Raw genomic sequence first — 15,179 nt, 5'->3', positions numbered from 1 at the left:
CCCACCAACCAACCCCCACCTCAATTAACAGACCTACTTAATAGTTCTGTGAAGCATAGTGACACAGAGAAGCGATATAGCATGAACTCCCATAAAGATAGCTGTGAACTTCACATTGCATTTCTGCAGTAGTGGAGTTTTGCTCTCCAAAAGTCACAAATTGAGGCCCTGATCCTGCAATGAGATACATACAGCATCACCTCTGTGCCTATGCACAAGAGACCATCTGTATGTATACCAAGGCCCATGGTCCAGAAATGACAAACTATCCACTATTCCAAAATAGTGAATTATGAACTTCATTTTACACTAGGGCTGACTTTGCGTAGTGACAATCCAAGATCAGACCGGAATGTATCCAGAAGTGTTTCTTAAATAAAGTCCATGCTGGTTTCCCACCACTTACTGGAAAATCTTGTGCAGAACTGGGAGACTGCCAACAAAGAGGTACTCAGACAAATAGTCTGAAATGATGAGACTTTCTTTAAAGGAATAGTCAAAACTGTTATTCCTAGAGCAGGAGAGACATAACCTCTTAATCACAAATAAACCATGAAGGTCCTGGTCAACTCACACGTGACAGGATGTAACTTCAGTCAACTCAGCCTCAGGAACAGGGGAAAAATTGTACTGATATGTTAGAAGGCAATAAAGGACCAGAAATGCCATCAGCTTTGGGATGGCATTAGAAGAAACCTGTGGTCTGAGACCATTGATCTTGTGTATAAAGGCAGCCAGAAAATGATTGCAGTTGACAGAAGCTGTGAATTTAAAAGACAAATCCTAATCCAGAAATAATGAAACTGATAGTGTCTGAACCCAATATATTGTACATATATATAACATCCTCTGATATGTGTGTGGCAGCAATACAACAACAGTTGAGTTTAAAATAAACAAGAAAATAATCCTTTATCATGTGTTAGGATGTTAGCAAGCAACATGTTCTTAATGAAATCCTTCCAAAGGAAAAAATACCCTGTGCTGCTGAATGACATCCAGATTGTTGCACATCTGGAACCTTCATTACAAATTTCACTAAAACAAATTTTAAGATGAGCCTAAACTCAACCTGTCATTTTTTTATATATACTCAGATGTGGGTACAATAATCTATGGATGCAAATGACCCAATTTAGGTATATTACTAGCAGGCTGATGGAAACAAACAGAAAGTTAGCTATCTAGGCCTGGATCCTCAGCTGATGGAAACTGACATAACTTCATTCAAGTCAATGGTGTTACACCAAAGTACACTGGCTAAGGACCAAGCCCCTAAAATTTTATCACCAGTATCCTCAGATGCTCACATCAAGGATGAGTGGCTGCCAAGGGCTATAGGCAAGAAACAGAAATGTAGACAAGGCAGCACTGGAAAATGGCAGTAATTAGTGAATCTGTGGTAATATTTTCTGAATGGAGCTTTTTAAGATATGATGAAAAAGGGGACTAATGCCTAAGCAAGTCAGATTTGAAAAGTAGACCAGAGTCGTCCTGCTCCTGCTGCCATTCACTTTAATGATGAAGGATCAGGCCCCATGTCTTACGTGCTATAATAACGTGTATGCGTGTTAAGTTTGGAATTTACAGCAATTGTGGTTATTTAGCTACAGGGAGCCAAAAATGCAACACTATATAAGGCAAAAAAGTAAAGTGGGTTGAGCATTAGCCTGCTAAACCCAGCATTGTGAGTTCAATCCTTGAGGGGGCCCTTTAGGGATCTGGGGCAAAAAATTGGTTTCAATATTTTCAAAATGACATTTCAATATTTTGGATTAAAACGACTTTTTGTTTCAAAATATCCTCCAATTGTATTTAAAAATATGCAAAATGTTTTTTAAAATGCTCAAAATTGACATTCATGTCTCATGTTAAATCAATATCATTTTGTTTCAATATTTTCAGAATGACATTTCAATATTTTGGATTAAACTTCAAGACTCCTTATGAGAAATGGAAAGAGAGATGGATATACTTTGCTGTTTTTTAAAATTAAATAGGCAGCTAAGATTTGTTGTAACGTGCGTTGTTTGCCTGGACTGCTCAAGACTTGAATGCTTGTGTAGGAGGAACTCCTTGAGTTGGCTTCTTAAATACCTTCATGCTGTTTTACATCTGATACTCCTTAATGGAACATAGGAGCCTTGTCTAATAACAGGCTTATTCAAAGTGATACAAGCTACGAGAGTGAGATCTTGGAAGAGTGTTGCCATTTTCATAATGTGATAAAAATACTATAATGATAAATAATAATTAATAATAAAGTGTGTAATAAGCATGTCATAAAAACAAATTTTATATTTCCAAGATCATGGTTTTTATAATTTATACTCAGGTAAAGGAGAAAATCCCTGGAAATATTCATTTTTAGGAGGGGTTCGCGAGATGACATTTTAGTGAAAGGGGTTCACAGGTTGTTAAAGTTCGGGAACCACTGCCTTAGTGCTTGCTGTGCACTAACTTGCCCTCAGTTTCTGTTTCTGTTATACTTCTTGGAGAGAGGGGTATTCAAACTTGGATTTAAAAACAATTAAAGGTAAAAAGATAAAATGAGCATCACTTTGCACATCAGTAAAATTACCTTACATTATAATTTTTAAGCACCTGGTGTTTAACACTCATATTATGTACTTAATATATGGTTGTTTAAAAGGAGTTCAGGACAATACTTTTCCTAAATGGGATCCAGTCACATTATATTTGTGCTTGTTCTCCCCGTTACCGCTTTGAAACATGTTCAACAAATCACCAGCCCAGTTTTATGTCAAAATGTCTGAGGTTCAGTAAATGTGGAAATAATCGAAATGTTCTAAGTGCTGCATGTTTTACTGGAGATGTATGCACTCATTAACATGTTTTCAGTAGTTCTTGTGCATGCATAAAATCTTCTCTGCAACATTCAAAAATGTATCTCAGTATCATTAGGTGAATTTTATTTTCCTAGTTATAATGTTTTACACAAATACAGTGTCAGTAGCACAAAATAGTCAGAACTGAGCCAGCAGAACAAAGTGATGCTTTAATGTAAAGTGTAACACCTACAGATTCATCACAAGGGCGTTGAAAAATGCAACATTTTAAATACTAGTTATAATCAAGTAATGCCACATTGTTATCTACTTTAGTGTTACAATAAATAAGAACAAAAATGCAGCCAAATAATGGAAAATTGAATGAAAAGTAGATCTAGAAGAAAGAGACAGAAGATTACAGAAAAATTGTATGTGGCATCAAAAGTGAGATATTTTACTAGACTAACAGATTAAAAGCTGCTACTCCAACTCATCAAGTGTTTGTCATACTAAAGAAACTTGACTGGCTTTCTGCATACAAACTTGGTATGAACTGTGGGAAATGATTGCAGAACCATTGTCAAACACTGTGCTAAAAGCTAATCAACACTGTTCAGCCTATAATCGCAAAATGGAATTTCGGGAGAGAAAATACACCACTTTGGAAATTATACAGTTGTGCTTCTTATTGAAAGTGCTGCCATGCATGGCAATAGAAATCTGGCAATACATTTGCAAAAGCAGAAAGAAAAGAGGTGTCTCTTAAAGCGAGATGTCACAACATTGTATCTGGATAAAGTTTCCTTTTCCATAATTTGGATAATGTACTGAGTGCAACTTTCCATGGTGTATGTTTGTGTTGTTTAAAAAAAAAAAAGGCAGAAAAATGAAGACATTGTTACTGAAGAAGTGGAAAAAAGGCAACTTGAGTAGTATCATGAGAAGATAATGATGTTAAATGAGCAGTCATTCTTATCTCTAAAGCTTCCTCCCTGGCTGTCCTAGCTGTCAACATGCTTAGAGAGTCTCAGAAAATTAATTCCATGGTTTGTTTTAATGGGCAAATAAAGATAGTTTTTAACTCTCAACTTCTAAAACTGACATCAGTCTTGAAATTCTACAATTTGAAAACCAATTATGGGTGTTATAACAGCCAACGATGTCATTGAAAATGAGACAGGTGTAAAGGGGATCCCTGTTCAGTGTTGAGACTAAAGCCTGACTTCTGTTTAACTTCACAGTTTACAAAGGTTCTGTTTGTTGAAAGGCAGTAGAGGGTTAATAAGAGCCTTGTACCCTTTGGTTGCCCCGCTGGCTACAAAACCAGAATATTTCCTGCTACCCTTGCCAAAATAAATGTTTTGAAAACCTTGTAGTTCCCAGCTCTGGTTGGAAGTGATGGTATGGGGAATGAGAAAAAGCTGAAGCATTAATCCAAGCGAGATCTTCCAGAAGCCATGAGACTGCTAGTGGGACAGGAGTTTTTAAATCATGATTTGAGGACTTCAGTAACTCAGCCAGAGGTTATGGGTCTATTACAGGAGTGGATGGGTGAGGTTCTGTGGCCTGCAATGTGCAGGAGGTCAGACTAGATCATGATGGTCCCTTCTGACCTTAAAGTCTGAGTCTATGTAAGAGAAACTAGTGGATTTGTGTCTTTTCTCCACTTTACATCTTGTGTTAAAACTTGCAAGGCCCTAGAGAAACTCAGAATCTCTGTCTGCTCCTAAGTACATTGAATTCAATGGATGTTTTTCCACTGATTTAATTGGGTATTGGATCACGCTCTTAATGTAGGACCCTATAGTCACCAAACCCACACCCTAAATAGGAAAAGCTTGAATTACTATGCTATTTTGCCAAAAAATATAAAAACCTTCCTCAGCAAACCAGTTGAAATGAATCTCTTTTTCCAGCAAAAATATTTGAGGCCTGATTCTGATCTCACTTCCTCCCTGTTGACTTGAATGGCATTAGTCCTGATTCTCAGACTCAGACCCTCAGCTTTTATCACCATGGTTATAAAATTTGAAAATTCCTGGATATTCTAAAATGATGTTGCCAGATACTGCTCTCAGTTACATCTGTGTAAATCCAGAGCAATTGAGATCAGACTTTGGCCTAGTCTTTAGACATACTGCAGTATACCAATGAAAGGTACTTGTAAGAGGAGTGAATGAATATGAATGAGGTTAAATTGGAAAGAAGGTATTGCTCAAATGAACTGGAGATAAGGAGGGAGAGGGGACTTTTTCATAAAGCAGAGTCCAAATCATACATAATTTGCAAGTATTAAAAACTTTTTTTAACACTCCAATTTTTTAAAATTAAAACAAACATGCCTTTAAAAACCTTCTGCAACTTCACAATCATTTCACTCCATGACCAGGACTGGAATTTATTCTCTTTCAAAGGTTTTATCTTCATACTTATTGCTCTTGTTTTCTGGGCTTTGACAGGACTTCAGTGTGCCAACAGAGGGCAATAGTCAAGTTGGATAGGCTGCATCTATCATTTTTGCGACTTCTAATGAGTTAGAAGGACACATAGAATCCTCATCTGCCTTTATGGATATTGCTGTGTAATTGCTGTGTAATTATGGCACACAACAGCTTCAGAAAATTATCTTAGAAGAAAACAGCTGGTTCTCTTTAACAAACAGATGAAATCTTGTCAATTTAAAAAAATTCCAAAGAAAAAATACTAAAAATATATACCGATAATAAACTGTCAGCAAAAAAAGAAATAACAAAAAAATTAAAATGTATAAATCAGAGCAACTGCTATGAAAATTAAGACTAAAGTATACAACTCTAGAAAATTACAATGATGTGGAGGTGCTTTCATTATATAGCTTTATATTCCAAGTCAAACAGACTGTTTCTCCTTTCACTCATGTAACATGTAAAACCCCAGTCCTGCAGCTGCTTATGCACATTCTAAATTTTGAGAAGGCAAGATGGTCACTTGATTGCAATGGGATTAGTCAAACAGTTAGGACCAGATCTCTGGCTGCTATTAATTGGCATAGTTTTGCTGAAGTCAATGGAATTACAACAGCAAAGGAAAGTATTTGGTGTTTAATATCTCGGAAGTGGAGGTAACAGAAAAGTAAATTAAAATGCTGCAATACACTTAAGGTGAGATTCACAATGAAACATAGGAATGAGAACTGCCACGCCGAACTTTTAGGAGACTAGAAAATCATTGGAATTCACAAAGTCAGAGTTAGGTTCCTAGCTAAGCATGAATGGGGAAAGAGAGGTTCCTCAGAATTGGATTTTAAAAAGCCAGCATGCATGGGATGTGAGAGTTCCCCAGTTCAAGTCCCCTCTCCACTTGAGGGGTAGAAGGGATTTGAAGTGGTATCTGCCACCTCTCAGATGAGTGCCCTCTCCCTGAACTATGGGATATTCTGAGGTGGGGTTCCTTCCGTTTCTCCTTTTGAAGTTGTTCACTGTGAATAAATAATGAAAAAAATCACTGGGCCAGAGAGAGAAAGCATGAGTGACTCTGGAGTCTCGGGGTAGGATAACTCGTGGGAGACCCTGGATCCATCCCCCTGCTTGGATGACTTTTAAAAATTATGTATCCATAGTGGAACAGCTTTAACAGGAAAGATGGGGAAACCCACCTCAGAATATCCCATAGTCCATTGAATACCATACTCTGCTGACAGGTGGCAGATCCCAGTTCAAATCCCTTCTTCCCCTCAAGTGGAGGGGGGCCCTGAACCAGGAGTCTCTTTTATCTCAAGTGGGTGCTCTAAACCAGGGCCGGCTTTAGGGCGATTCCCCCGATTCCTGGGAATCGGGCCCTGCAGCGTCTGGAAGAGGGGCCCCGCACCCTCTGCTGAAGTGCTGCCGGAAACAGTAGCAACTGATTGAGCTGCCTCCATCTTCAGCGGCATTTCGGTAGCAGCTCTTTCGAATTGGGCCCCACACATCCTAAAGCCGGCCCTGCTCTAAACACTGGGCTAAAATTTATGAGGGAGATCCTCCTCTGGCCATTCTGTGGCTCACCTTTAGGGATCTAATCCAGTAGACAAGCTCTGAGCACACTTACTAGACTGAAATTGAAATGTTTCATTTTGAAAATGTTTAAATGAACTGTTTTGACATTTCTGAATTTTTTCTTCTTTCCCTTTGACCAAAACAATTCACCAAAATTGACACAAATTCGCAAAGTGTTTTGGTCAACCCCAATCTGCATTTGTCTGTCCCAAAAAAAGTTTGGGCCAAAAAATTTTGCACCATTCTATTATGAGGTGTTACTTTCTTATGCTACTAGTTGCACAGTGGAGGAACCAAGAATTTATAAAATACATGCTAGAGAAATATATAGAAAGTGTCAGCTGTGTGCATCCTTTCTGATAACAAAAGGTAAGAGAAATATTTATTCATATAGATAAATATTTAATTTTTGCCAAGAGGACAGGAAAAATTAACCAGAATGATGGCCCTATTAAAATGCATTTGAAATGATGCACAACCGTTGTTAATATTATTTGAGATAATATAGGCAAATAGTGTAATTGAAGACAAATTGAAACTTCATAAAACAGTTCTAAAATGTTCAAGTCCAAGTCAAATTTTATTGATAAAACTAAAGCACTTTCATCGATAAATTACGTGTAGCAAATGATGCACATGTTCTAGAGTAGGGTACACTGGGTATTTGAACAGTGTTGCTTGTTACAGTGAAAACTATGAGAAATATTGGCAAACCAGTCTAAGAAATGATAATTCACTGCTGTGAATCTAGAAGAAGCTTCACTAATGGCAATGGAATTTAAAAAAAAATCATTTTTTTCTTTAAAATATGACATGTTAAAGGTGCCATGTTGATTAAATGGGATCCAGTCGCATTATATTTGTGCTTGTTCTCCCATGTTGATTATCATTATTTCTAATAATTACGTTTTTCGTGGTAGGACTTAAACACACTGGATTAGTTTCAATGAAAGAATAAAATAAGTTTATTTAACGTCAAAGAGATTTCAAGTGAGCACAAATAATAGGGCATAAACATCAGAAATGAGTACAAGAAAAATAAAGGTAAAACACTTCCTAGGGCCGAACTTAACAAAGTATACTTGATTCAAAGTATAGTCCTTGCCACATCCTTCTAACAGCATAACTGACTAAACTTTTTGGGTCCAGACCGCTCCCCCAATGTTCAACAGCTGTTTCTTTTGTCATCTTAGCTACAAAGAGGGAAGTGAACAGGGTGTTTGCCCCTCATAAAGTTCTATTCAGTTGAGCAGAAGAAGACATAGAGTCTAGTAGGAAAGAAGCTTCATGCTGTTTTCTTTGTCCCCAGATTTCCTTTGTCCCCTTTCTTTTCCCCCTCGCTGTCTGAGGATTCTGTTTACAGTTTATATGCAAATTGAGGTAACCACACAGTCCTTTGTTTAAGACCTGCTTGACCAGTTGTGCCTAATCAAGGCTTCATGAGTTTCAACATATGCCTTTAATATTATATGGGGGAATTTCATAACTTGACAACTGGGTGACTGGGCAACAAAATGGCAGATGAAATTCAGTGTTGATAAATGTAAGGTAATACACATGGAAAACATAACCCCAACTATACAAATAAAATGATGGGGTTTAAATTAGCTGTTACCACTCAAGAAAGAGATCTTGGAGTCATTGTGGATAATTCTCTGAAAACATCCACTCAATGTGCAGCAGCAGTCAGAAAAGCGAACAGAATGTTAGGAATCATTAGGAAATGGATAGATAATAAAAAACGGAAAATATCATAATGCCACTATATAAATCCATGGTACGCCCACACCTTGAATACTTATGCTTATGCTTAAATAAATTTGTTAGTCTCTAAGGTGCCACAAGTAGTCCTGTTCTTTTTGCGGATGCAGACTAACACAGCTGCTACTCTGAAACCTTGAATACTGCATGCAGTTCTCATAGAATAGTCGGACTAGAAGTGACCTTGAGAGCTCTTCTAGTCCAGTCGCCTGCACTCAGGGCAGGATAAAATTTTTAGATGGTCACCCCATCTCAAAAATATATATTTTAGAAATGGAAAAAGTATGGAGAACGGCAACAAAAAGATTAAGTGTATGGAACAGCTTCTGTACGAGGGGAGAGTTTAAAAACTGGGAAATTTCAGCTTGGAAAACAGATGACTAAGAGAGGATATGTTAGACTGGTGTGGAGAAAGTGAATAAGGAATATTTACCCCTCCACATAACACAAGAACCAGGGGTCACCCAATGAAATTAATAGGCAAAAGGCTTAAAACAAACAAGAGGAAGTACTTCTTCTCTCAATGCACAGTCAACCTGTGGAACTCATTTCCCAGGGATCTTGTGAAGGCCAAACTATAATGGGGTTCAGAAAAGAACTAGATAAATTAATTGGGGATAGGTATATCAATTGCAATTAGCCAAGATACTTAGGGATGCAATCCCATGCTCGGGGTGTCCCTAACCTCTGATTGCCAGAACCTGGGAGTGGACAACAGGGGATGGATTACTTGATGAATGCCTGTTCTGTTCATTTCCTTTGAAGTACCTAGCACTGGCTATTGGAAGATAGGATACTGGGCTAGACAGATCATTGGTCTGACCCAGTATGGCTGTTCTTATGTTCCTCTGTAATGTTAATGTTACCATGATATTATTGAATACAGGGGTGTATTTGTCACAAAAGTGAAAAGGCAAACTGCACTATCTTGCTGCCACACTGTGATTACCTGGAATGACCATCTCTGGAGGTGAGGGGTCTGGCCATGGAAACTACATGAACTTTGAGCCATTGGTCTGTCTCCAGAAACTTTCAACAAAGTTGGCAACTAATTACTGTGATGCAGCTTTTTGTTGGGGCCAGATCTAGTCCATCAACAGAAATGTGAGTGCAAGTGGACTTCAAAGGCTTTTCTCACACTTTTTTCTTCCTAGTTTGTTATTGTTTGATCATGACACATTCAGTGCAGTGGAAAACAAAAGAGATTTGTTTGGTCATAAGTGATATAGCAGCTTTTCTGTTCCCTGACTGGATGAACTTAACTCTTATAAACAGGAAATTGTTTGAAGAAGTTGCTGGATAATAGATTTATAGACGATTAGGGTTGGAAGAGAACTCAGGAGGTCATCTAGTCCAACCCCCTGCTCAAAGCAGGACCAACACCAACTAAATCATCCCAACCAGGGCTTTTCAAGCTGGGCCTTAAAAACCTCTACAGATGAAGATTCCACCACCTTCCTAGGTAACCCATTCCAGTGCTTCACCATCCTCCTAGTGAAATAGTGTTTCCTAATTTCCTAGACCTCCCCCACTGAAACTTGAGACCATTGATCCTTGTTCTGTCATCTGGCACCACTGAGAACAGCCGAGCTCCATCCTCTTTGGAACTCCCTTTCAGGTAGTTGAAGGCTATTATCAAATTCCCCCCTCACTCTTCTCTTCTGCAGACTAAACAAGCCCAGTTCCCTCAGTCTCTCGTAAGTCATTTGCCCTAGCCCCTCTGATCATTTTTGTTGCCCTCCGCTGGAGACTCTCCAATTTTTCCACATCCTTTCTGTAGTGGGGGGACCCAAAACTGGACACAATGCTCCAGATGTGTCCTCACCAGTGCCGAATAGAGGGGAATAATCACTTCCCTCGATCTGCTGGCAATACTCCTACTAATGCAGTCCAATATGCCATTAGCCTTCTTAGCAACAAGGGCACACTGCTGACTCATATCCAGCTTCTCATCCACTGTAATCTCCAGGTCCTTTTCTGCAGAACTGCTGCTTAGCCAGTCAGTCCCTAGCCTGTAGCAGTACATGGGATTCTTCAATTCTAAGTGCAGGACTCTGCACTTCTCCTTGTTGAACCTCATCAGATTTCTTTTGGCCCAATCCTCCAATTCATCTAGGTCACTCTGAACCCTATCCCTACCCTCCAGCATATCTACCTCTCCACCTCCAGCTTAGTGTCATCTGCAAACTTTCTGAGGGTGCGGTCCATCCCATCATCCAGATCATTAATAAAGATGTTGAACAAAACCAGCCCCAGGACCGACCCCTGAGGTACTCTGCTTGATACCAGCTGCCAACTAGTCATCGAATCATTGATCACTACCCATTGAGCCCAACAAAGTAGCCAGCTTTCTATCCACCTTATACTCCATTCATCCAATCCAAACTTTTTAAACTTTCTGGCAAGAATACTGTGGGAGACCATGTCAAAAGCTTTGCTAAAGTCAAGATATATCACATCCACTGCTTTCCCCGTATCCACAAAGCCAGTTATCTTATCATAGAAGGCAATCAGGTTAGTCAGGCATGACTTGCCCTTGGTGAATCCATGTTGACTGTTCCTGATCATCTGCCTCTCCTCCAAGTTCTTCAAAATGGTTTCCTTGAGGATCTGCTCCATGATTTTTCCAGGGACTGAGGTGAGGCTGACCAGTCTGTTGTTCTCCGGGTTCTCCTTCTTCCCTTTTATAAATATGGGCACTATATTTGCCTTTTTCCAATTATCTGGGACTTCCCCCCCCCCCCCGATTGCCACGAGTTTTCAAAGATAATGGCCAATGGCTCTGCAATCACATCAGCCAATTCCCTCAGCACCCTTGGATGCATTAGATCTGGACCCATAGACTTGTGCATGTCCAGCTTTTCTAAATAGTCCTTAACCTGTTCTTTCACCACTGAGAGCTGCTCATCCCTATACCATGTTGCCCAGGACAGCAGTGTGGGAGCTGACCTTGTCTGTGAAGACCGAGGCAAAAAAAGCATTGAGTACTGCAGCTTTTTCCACATCATCTATCACTAGATTGCGTCCCCCATTCATTAAGAGTCCCACACTTTCCCTGACCTTTTTCTTGTTGCTAACATACCTGTAGAAACCCTTCTTGTTACCCTTTACATATTTGAGGATCTTTGAGTATGACACAGGACTTCTGAACAACCGAAGAACAGATTAGCCCCAATTAATTCCAATTCTTATCTAAGACCCAGTACATACTAAGACAGGAACTTTGGAGAATTAGATAGTTTAGTGTCAATGCCCAGCCAAAACATGTGTTCAATACACTTTATATTTCTTTAAACAATGAGTCATTGAGTTTTAGGGTCATATTCTTCACTCAGATCAGCACAAACAACAAGCGTCCCACCCATTTATGGGATTACTCATATGTACATTGAAGGCAAAACTTGCAATGGCCGATGTGTATTATTTCCTGGCTTTTATAAACTTGTGCTACTATAAACTGAATGAAACTTTATTGCTGGTTACATGGGAATTTAAAAATTCTGACTTCTCTTTCTAGACTACTTTCACTTTTGGTATCACCAATGATAAAACTCCTGGAGCACAATGAGAACACACCTCTGGAATCACATAGATCCCCATGGGAAGGTTACTTTGAATCTAGTTTATCTGAGGGCTTTTTTCCATCATGCAGGAAGGAGGAATTGTGTATTTTTGTCTCTCGTGATGATGGGAATGTCAGGATTCTGTGGTTTGTTGTTGGCAGCTCTACTAAAATAGCTCTCAGCAGCTCTCAAATTAGTTTAAACATTGTACTAAGAATGTAGGGTTTTAAAAGCGTCCTCTTTGATTTCTGCATGGTTGTAGTAAGCTTCCAGTTCTGTAACTGTTTCTTTCATGCTTGTATATTTCAAGGTCAAATAGAAGATGGACTTTGTGTTGATCAACTGAGATAAAAAGCAGAAAAGAGTGCCCTTCTTTGAAGTCCAGACTTCTATAAATATTTAGCATAAACTTCATAAAGGTCAAACTAGTCAGTTTTTCATGCCAATACTTAACCCATAACTTTAAAATAGGATTAGCTAACATAAACAAATCTGTAATCTCAACAGTTTTGTATTTTAGTTACTTTGTTTGGTGCAGGGTAATTCCTTGGATCTTAATGATCAAAGTCTTTTCATTTTGCCATTCTAAGAACGTACATAAGTTGAATTCCTCCTTTGCTATTAATAATTGAAAAATGTCATATTTCATTTTAAAGGTAATTTTCTCCAAATTTGCAATAAACTTTCTGACTTGTTTGAATGGGTGCTGGGCAGCCTATGTTGCCTCCATATAGATTGAAGAATCAAGATTTATTCACTGTGAAGCATTTTCTTGTTACTTTGCAGATAAAATTTCTCTCACCTTTTGTGAGCTACCTGTCTCAATGGTAGCAAAGCAGTTTATGTGTGCCAGTTCAGGTGTGCTGGCGAGTGCTTTGTGGGTTGAGGCTGAAGTCAGAGCTTCTCCTGTTCTCCACCTGTGCCTGCCCACATCCTGTCAACTTGCACAGGAGAGTAAGTAATGGAAGTGTGGAAGTACAGAAAGAACTGACAGGGTTTTGTAGGGGATATTAATGCATGACAGTCTGTGTTAGCAAGAGTTAGGTTAACTGTAACCCTAATAACGCAGACTGTCATGCATTAAGATCCCCTACAAATCCCTGTCAGTTCTTTCTGTACTTCCACACCACCAAGCCACTTTCCCTCTTGTACTGTGACCCATGATGTTGGTTGTCCATACAGAGCTACAATCTTGTCCAGTGTCTTTAAATTATTTATTGCCATTGGATTCTGAAGTTAGAACAGAACAAAAACACCGAACAGTGAAAGGTTTCTGTGTTCCCAGGGAATTCTAACTAATGATAAGGACTGTACTGTAAACAGCAGATGTATGTTCTACTGCCATCTTAGAAATCACCAATAAAACTCAAAACATCACAGTTTCAAGTTACATATATGTTTCAGCTAAGCAAATCTGTGAATTTTACAATCAAAGTTTTTTTTAAATTAATCCTGGTCATTTAAGGGAACAAAATATGTATGCAGGCATTTTCAGTGTATACTTGCCACTAAACACCTCCTTCTCCAATCCAGTTTTTTAGAAGAGGAATCTACAGTTGGCCATGAGCCCTGTCTCCGAGGGATCTTCTTCACCAACATATGGCTGTGCTCAGAATGATTACCCTGGCCTTCAGTCTGCTCATTTAAGTCTAATAAGGTCCTCAAAGGTGACTGTATGACTCATACAATGAAGTCATTTTTCCAATTAGCATTCTGACAAATGCATTATAAGTAGAGCTGCTTCAATAGGTCTTCACAGCTGGGGAAGAGATCAGGTATCACAAGATTTTTCAGTTACTTTCTGCTGGTGTGGTCCAAGAAATCCTATTGATTCTGAGTCTGACTCTTTGTACAGCTGATGGATATCACATATCTTATGAGGCTGACCTGTTCTTAAAACAAGTCCTTTCTACAAGTCTAGATGGCAGTATTTATACAAGGCACAGAAAATAACTTTGTCCTTCCTTAGATGTGAGTGATATCCACTACAAAATATCTTCCCTTTAAACTGCCTTTTGGTTGTTTAAACAACTAATTTAGAATAATTTCCCTGTATATTTATGCCTCTTTGTTTTGCCATTCACGAACATTCACACAAACAGGTTTAAGTTTGCATGAATGTTGGGGGAAGAAGGAATCAGAAATCAGTGGGGTTTTTTTTAAAGTATTTGTTATTTACTATGCAGTATTTGTTATTTGCCCATCATTATTCTCCTGTTTATAAAATTGATCATCCGATGAGGAAACAGCACCAGCCTGTGACATAGGTGAATTACCATACACGTCGTATAGTGAATAGTCAAAGTGAACAGTTGGCAAAACAGCCCGGAGACTGAAATTTGGCAATAAAACTGTTCCCAGAACAATTACAAACAATGAATACATTCATAGAAATCCAAGTCCTTTACCAAATGATTTGCAAACAGGAAAAAAAGGAATATATCCTTTTAGATAATATATTCACTCAGCCAGCTCTAATTGCACATATACAATGTAAAAAAAAAATCAAGCTTGACCTTGTTTGGTAAAAGACTTGGTTGTCCGTGAACCATTTATGTGCCAAACTTCAACTTTTGTTCAGAGATACAATCTACAACACTACCAAGTATAATCTACAAAATCTGTACAGTAGCCTCTTCATAGGGAAAAATGTCTCAGTTTATTCCAAGAGACAATAAACAAGTTAACCTTCTGCTGCATTCCTTTAAAATTTATTTGGCTTTCAGCCGCGTTATGTTTGCGTTTCTGAGGACTCAAACAAAAGTCTTCTCTTTGTTTTGTTTTTTAAACTATTACATTATTTTGCCATTTCCATTTCCATGGTGGAAGTTTTGGTGTAAAGAAGACATTCAAAATAATGTAAAGAGAAAAATAATTGGAAAAAAAATTACCAAACTTCTTCAAAGCTTGAATAAATGTTGGTTCCTGTTTGGGGGAAAGGTTCATGTGACTTCTTGTTCCATTGAAACCTTTTACCATTCACAAAAATCAGTAATCAACATCTATAATTATGTGAGGTTATTATTATTATTGCTAACATGAAATAAATG

At 38.4% G+C, this 15,179-nt stretch overlaps 1 long non-coding RNA gene across 2 annotated transcripts in view; it reads left to right on the top strand.

Moving 5' to 3' along the window:
- LOC123365038 overlaps positions 1 to 14,717 on the top strand; it is a 205,904-nt gene extending 191,187 nt beyond the window's left edge. For both annotated transcript variants that reach the window (XR_006577402.1, XR_006577403.1), the window contains exon 5: positions 13,663 to 14,717. This is a non-coding gene — a long non-coding RNA (uncharacterized LOC123365038). The remainder of the gene's footprint in view (positions 1 to 13,662) is intronic.
- Positions 14,718 to 15,179: the final 462 nt, after the last annotated feature.

The sequence above is a fragment of the Mauremys mutica genome, chromosome 2 (assembly GCF_020497125.1).
Source record: "Mauremys mutica isolate MM-2020 ecotype Southern chromosome 2, ASM2049712v1, whole genome shotgun sequence".
In the NCBI taxonomy this organism is placed as follows: Eukaryota; Metazoa; Chordata; order Testudines; family Geoemydidae; genus Mauremys; species Mauremys mutica.
The sequence above is the reverse complement of the archived record's forward strand: the minus strand, read 5'-3'. Positions and strand labels throughout refer to the sequence as shown.